This window comes from Notothenia coriiceps, unplaced genomic scaffold (genome assembly GCF_000735185.1).
Source record: "Notothenia coriiceps isolate Sejong01 unplaced genomic scaffold, NC01 NC01_scaffold00024667, whole genome shotgun sequence".
Taxonomy (NCBI): Eukaryota; Metazoa; Chordata; class Actinopteri; order Perciformes; family Nototheniidae; genus Notothenia; species Notothenia coriiceps.
The window spans coordinates 3,400,658-3,406,694 of record NW_011357368.1 but is presented as its reverse complement, the minus strand read 5'-3'; the positions used below and the strand labels follow the sequence as shown (position 1 = coordinate 3,406,694).

The 6,037-nt window shown below is 39.6% G+C and overlaps 1 long non-coding RNA gene across 1 annotated transcript in view; it reads left to right on the top strand.

The window, feature by feature from the left end:
• The window catches only part of LOC104955205 (uncharacterized), a 22,769-nt gene extending 19,666 nt beyond the window's left edge, over positions 1-3,103 (top strand). Inside the window, exon 3 of the long non-coding RNA XR_799435.1 lies at positions 3,093-3,103. This is a non-coding gene — a long non-coding RNA (uncharacterized lncRNA). The remainder of the gene's footprint in view (positions 1-3,092) is intronic.
• Positions 3,104-6,037: the final 2,934 nt, after the last annotated feature.

Genomic DNA, 6,037 nt, shown 5'->3' with positions numbered 1-6,037 from the left:
CAACGCACCCAGGAACGAAAGCTAGCTCCGGTCCTTTTCCTGTTAGGGAAACTGTGGACTCGATGTCCTGACAGGCTGGAGTTTGTGCAAAACGGGCAGACAGGACCAGCGATGTAGTGGGGATTTTTTTACTGGGTGGACGGGGGTGGGGGTCGGGGGAGACACTATGGACGTGCTCGTGAACTGTCGACGGGGGGGGGAGGGGGAGTGCACTGTTTGTGGACCTCTGTGTTGCCTGTGAGCGCAACTTACATGATGCCATTTAGACGTTATAATAATAAAGGGCGTTGCCGATCCGGCCTTTCTGCGCGACTGTCACTCAAATGCGGGACATAGTCTCAATTTGTGGGACACGGGACAAATAATAAAAATGCTGTGTGTGCAGTCCCGCACAGTGTGGGACATCTGGTCACCCTACACACACACAAACACACACACACGGTGCTGCCCCTCTCACACACACACACACACACACACACACACACACACACACACACACACACACACACGCGCTTCAAATCAAGTTGCATAAATGCTTGAGCTATGTTTTTATTATAATTACTGTGAAATCTGCCTATTATGTTTTCGTCATTATTACAACAAATACACACCTGCAACTGATATCACTGGCAATGATTTTATATTTATTAGACTATTAAAAAAAACGCCAACGCCCACTACACCACTGGCTTTTATACATACAAGTCAGTCTATTAAAACATCAACCCTGAGCAGTGAAAAGCACATCTTCCGAGTTCTATTTCTTCCAATATACCAATACAAAAAATAAACATATTTCATTTGCCAAGGTTTGCACAGATGTAGCTTAATGTTTTGGTGCAAGCGGTAAGAGACATAATATAAGAAAGAAACATTTAGAATAAAAGTTGTTTTTACATCTGTTTTTTAAAGATTAATGTTTTTGTGCAGGAATGGAACAATATTGACAAAACTATCGCATCAATGAAAGGCAGAGTGAAAAGGAACATTTAGTTCTGTCTGAGAGTTAAATGAGATAAACATTCAGGCAGAATCTTGTACTTTTCTTGCTTTTAAAGTGTTAGTTGCACAAGGTTAAAACACATTTCTCAATGCCACTGTTGCCAAAAGACAAATAGAAAGGGAGAACATACTGCAAGTAATAAAGGCAAGCAAAACATCACCCACTCATGTAGCACCGATATGAAAGGTTTTCATTCTAAAACCTTTTGGTATTATTTGTTCTGGTTTTCAGATTAAAGCAGAAATCTCAGTTTCCATGTAGTGCACAGTGTTTTTTATTAGCGCCTTACCCTCATTGGGGTTTATGTTTTACCATTTCAATTTCCATGAATTTTCTAGGATGAATGTGCCAATGTGTCGTACATTTTGTGGGGTTATACATTTGTTTTCCTTTTACCCCTTGTACTGTCAAATGGTTATAATTATTGTTAATATTACAGTGAAAAACAAAAGGAAAAGGCTGTTAGTGAGCCTCTCCCTCCTATCTCCAAACACGCAGCTCGAGTCCTTCTGTGTTTGTTTCTTGGCCCTGTTCTTTGGAGCCCTCTCTGCAGGCACAGCTTTTGATGCTGAATGGCTGAGTAATTAGATTTATTTTTGCCACATCACTTTGTGTTCAATGTAGTGTTAAAGGGCACTGGATTATATACAGCCATTATAAAGCTGTTGTGCGTAGGGCTCCTTTGATGGCCTGCTTCTAAATAAGACGATGGAATTTACTTTAATGGCCAATTTAGGCAGCCGTTAGAAAAACGCTGAGCAAAGAGACAAACATTATGCCTTACAGGTATATTATATAGTTGGAAAACATAGATGTGTAGCTTATCATGTGTAGACCCAGATTTTAACATCAACCATTTGTTTCATTTAAAAATGTATTTAACCAAGCAAAGCCTCATTGAGATGACTATCTTCTATACAATCCAAGATCAGCAAATTGAAACGAAGCTTCAGACCTACTATAACTGTTACGGACCATAACGTTTTAGATCCCAGTATATGGAAATAAGACCCAGGTAATCATATCCTGGACTATATAAGGGCACTTCTACTTTTGAAAACTCTCACAGAGACCAGTTTCCCCTGCAACATATTCCAAGACGCAGGAGCAGTGCACTTAAAAGCCCTTTTACCCATTTCCAGACGGGTAATAGGTGCAGACAGATCAATAGATATCATCTTTCATAAGGATACATTTACGAAGATATTTTTTAGGAAGCAAGTTAAGAACTGCCTTTTTAAATAAGTACATGCCAGGGATTGAGTGTATTGATGGACAGCCAACCCAACAAAGCAGGCAGCAATGATGAGTGGGGCCTTAAGATCTTTAATTAATGCCGGTGCTCCATGGGATACAGTATCTAAGGAGTAAAGGCATTGAAAATATGTAAAACATCATCATAGTATACCACAGACGTTAAAGTAGCAACAAGTCTCCTTTTTGCATTGAAGAAAGCAAATAATATTTCTGAAATGAAAACCCAGACTCAGTTATAAGTTATTCAACAAGTTGATCTGAATCTAGAAGCTTATACGAGAGGGAAGTGGCAATTAAGAATCTCATATATGTATATGCAAATACAGACTCAATGACCCTCAAACGTAAGAATAGATGGATGAATGGCTTTTTCCTTGAGTTTGTAAACATCATTAGTTTAATGTTGTTAGGATTTAAAATCACTTCCAATTGATGAAAGGGATGTTAGAGTGATATAATCATTTTAAAGTAAAGCTTCTGCTCCATGTAAAAAGGGAAAAATAAAGGAAGACATCCATATAGGAGGAATCTGGTTTCAGGCTAAGGACAGATTTAAAGATGGTGCAACATAATCAGAGGCTAACAATAACACATATTGCTATCTGTTATTTAGACCTGGCGATTTTGAGTTGTCTAAAAATGTAAGGGCCTATTACGCCTCTATGATATAAACTGGCACAAATCAAAACACTAACAGTTACAGGGTTTCCCTTGCAGGTGGTGATAGAGGGAACCAGAGGCAATTAAGTGCTTATTTAAGCAATCAAGCTCTATGGTTTTGTCAGAGATGTTTTGAGAGTCCTTGACTTGAAGTAACCATTTTTATTTCCAGATGAAGATTTAATAGTCTTTCAAAACAGCCTTGGGTTGTTGAGATTTTTTTAAATCTTTCACCAATGAAATGTTCGGCTTTGCCTTTTTTAATTGCAACTGTGCAACCGTGGTGCCTGGAATCAGCTCATCATGTCTCTGAATGCTCTCTTAGCTTACCCAGTGGTGAGTACTAGTTGGCCCTGATTTTTTTGGCCAGCATCCCGACTTTAAGTCCAGGGGAGTCGGCAGCTCACCTCCTTTTTGATCACCCGCACCCCATCTTTACACCACCACCAAAGCAATCCTGGGCTCCCTTTTCATGGTACTTCACTGAATATGTTCATGCTTAAACCCAGAAAGGAAAGGGGCAGGACTAAGGAGCTAAATGATTGCTTCGGTCCTGTGCTTTGTAACAGGTCCATTACTTATCACACTTAGAAAAGTCATCTGTGGCCAAGTTGCCCACAGCTTTCATTTGCTCCAGGTGTACCACACTGCCTGCTCATCAGGGCGGATACTGTCTGCCAATGGACTGTGTAAAGGCCTCTGTGTGTATTGTGACCTTCTTTGGGCTGCCTTCAAAATAATAAGCTTGTGCTTCTGTTCGCATCTTGCAGGCATAGTTTTCTGAACAATTAATAGGAAGAACAAGTTCAGATTCAGTGAGATTTTGTTCAGGCCTCTGGTGGACCCAGTTGAATATATTCATGGCTAAAGGTTTTATCTTTAGTTTTTAATTCCTAGATTGTCCCTTTGCAGGTTTGTTTTAAACATTCACATAGGTTATCTCTAAGTTGTTTAAGTAACCCACTCCCATTGTTACCTAGATACTCAGTACAGTTTGTCTCAGAGAATTCAACTTTGTCAAAGCAGCTCTTCATATTTGATCCACGCCTGCTTTGTCTTAAGATTCATACACAATCATACTTACTTACTGAGACGCTGGTTGTCAACAGCCCTCTCTCCACGAGGTGTTACTCAATTGTTTGAAATGCTTGTGTTCCACACATGCACATGTATCTCTATCCCTGGTCTCAGGCTCTTTGATATAAAAAGCCTGTCTTCTGGCAAACTGTCTGTGAGACATGAAGAGATGCTGTTCCACCTTTGTTTGATATTCTGCATCTATTGGCTTTGTTAGAACTTTTCTTTGTATTGTTTGTTTATTTTGGTAATGGTGTATTTTTTCTGAGCGAAAGATGACTCTGGACAGAGAATTGATAACAGCATGCTTTCTCCCTGCTGACAGTTTGTTGAACCCCCTTCGCTTGGATCTTTCACTTATGCCTACTCTTAGTCTTGCCATAAAACTCTTTTCACTCTTTCTGAGTTTGTCTTTTAGTTTCCACATCTCTGATAGCTGTTTCTTCAGATGTAAGGCCTGCATTTCAGTTTACATTTCTCTTTCTGCAGTCTTTTGTAACATTACTCTGCTGAATATGTGTTCCTTCTCTTATCTCTTGGTAGTGTACATACATTTAAAACTTCATTCAAATGATTGGGGTTTACTACACCTTGACCTATAATTTACAGCTGCACTTTTGCTATATCTACATCTACCAGAACCTTTATAATGTTCTCCATACTGTAGATGTGAGTGTAAGGTCTAACAACGCATTTCCCACCTTTTTCTTTTCCCTTTAAGCACTGGTTGCAGCCCTTCATTTCTCTTTCAGTTTTTTTTAATCTCACTGGCAGCTCACTTCACTTATCTTTACTCGCCATGTTCTACTCTGGCAGCTCAAACAGTAATGTATTATAGTGTCAAGCCATAAATCGTTGGCGCAGTTTATTTTTGTACTAATGATAGGTGACAGCTGATGAGCATGTTACAGAAAAGGCATTTTCTCAAGTTCTAAAAACACACTCAAGCAATATGTACTTTATGTTGCTTCATTTATAGTTTTCCCTTTTATCATACCTTTTATTCTGGTTGAATAACCATCATTTAAAAAGAAATCATTTGGGAACATAGAACAAAATGGTTTGTCTGGAGTATTTACACTTATGCATGGCAATTGTGTATTTTGTTGCCAATGTACTGGCACTTTAAGCCGCTGGAAAGCTCTTTTGATGCAAAGGAACTATTTTTCATAACTGAATGGATGAGTGACCCTCTTCTCAAATATTTATTCTGCCAACACGCATGTCAAGAGCATACAGCCCTGATAGGATTGCCTACATACAATATGATTAGAAAGGTTCCAAGGTTCTTCGTAAGTTGCACAACAAAAACCTTTTCATATATATTACTGCTTTAGAAAAAATATGGCCAAGTGATTGCCACTCATAACGACCTTACATTATCCTTATGGGAAATGCTTTAGTCTTTTCTACAGGAAGTACGTAAGAAAGAAATACTTCATACACATATCTGCAAAGATGTTTCCTGTTTACTACATATTGGACAAACATACACCCAGGGTTGGGAGGGTTACTCTGTAAATGTAATCAGTTACTGATTACTGAATACATGGCTCTGAAAGTAATCCAAATACAGTTACAGTTACGTGTCTTAAAAAAGAAAAACGTAATCAGATTACTTTTAGATTACTTTTGGATTACTTTCTTTTTCCATAACAGATGGGTATGTTTTGGTGAACAGGAGACACAAAAAGTAAAAGGAAACTGAACGTGTTTTTACTGTTTGAATGGCTTATCAAGAGCACAACTGAAACATCAACATCTGAAACGATGCAACAACATAATACACTTGTTGGGGATGCAGGATGTGAGGAGTGAGGGACACGGCTTAGAACGGGCGTGTCGCCTTCTGTCCTGCCAGAGTTGGCAGAACCTCCTTCACTTCATGAAATCTCTGCAGCACCAGGCGGCAGCGGGAGGGTTAACTCAGCCTCTGAGAAGAGGAGCAGTGCCTCTCAAGCACCGCCTCTCAAGCACCGCCTCTCACGCACCGCCTCTCACGCACCGCCTATCAAGCACCGCCTCTCACGCACCGCCTCT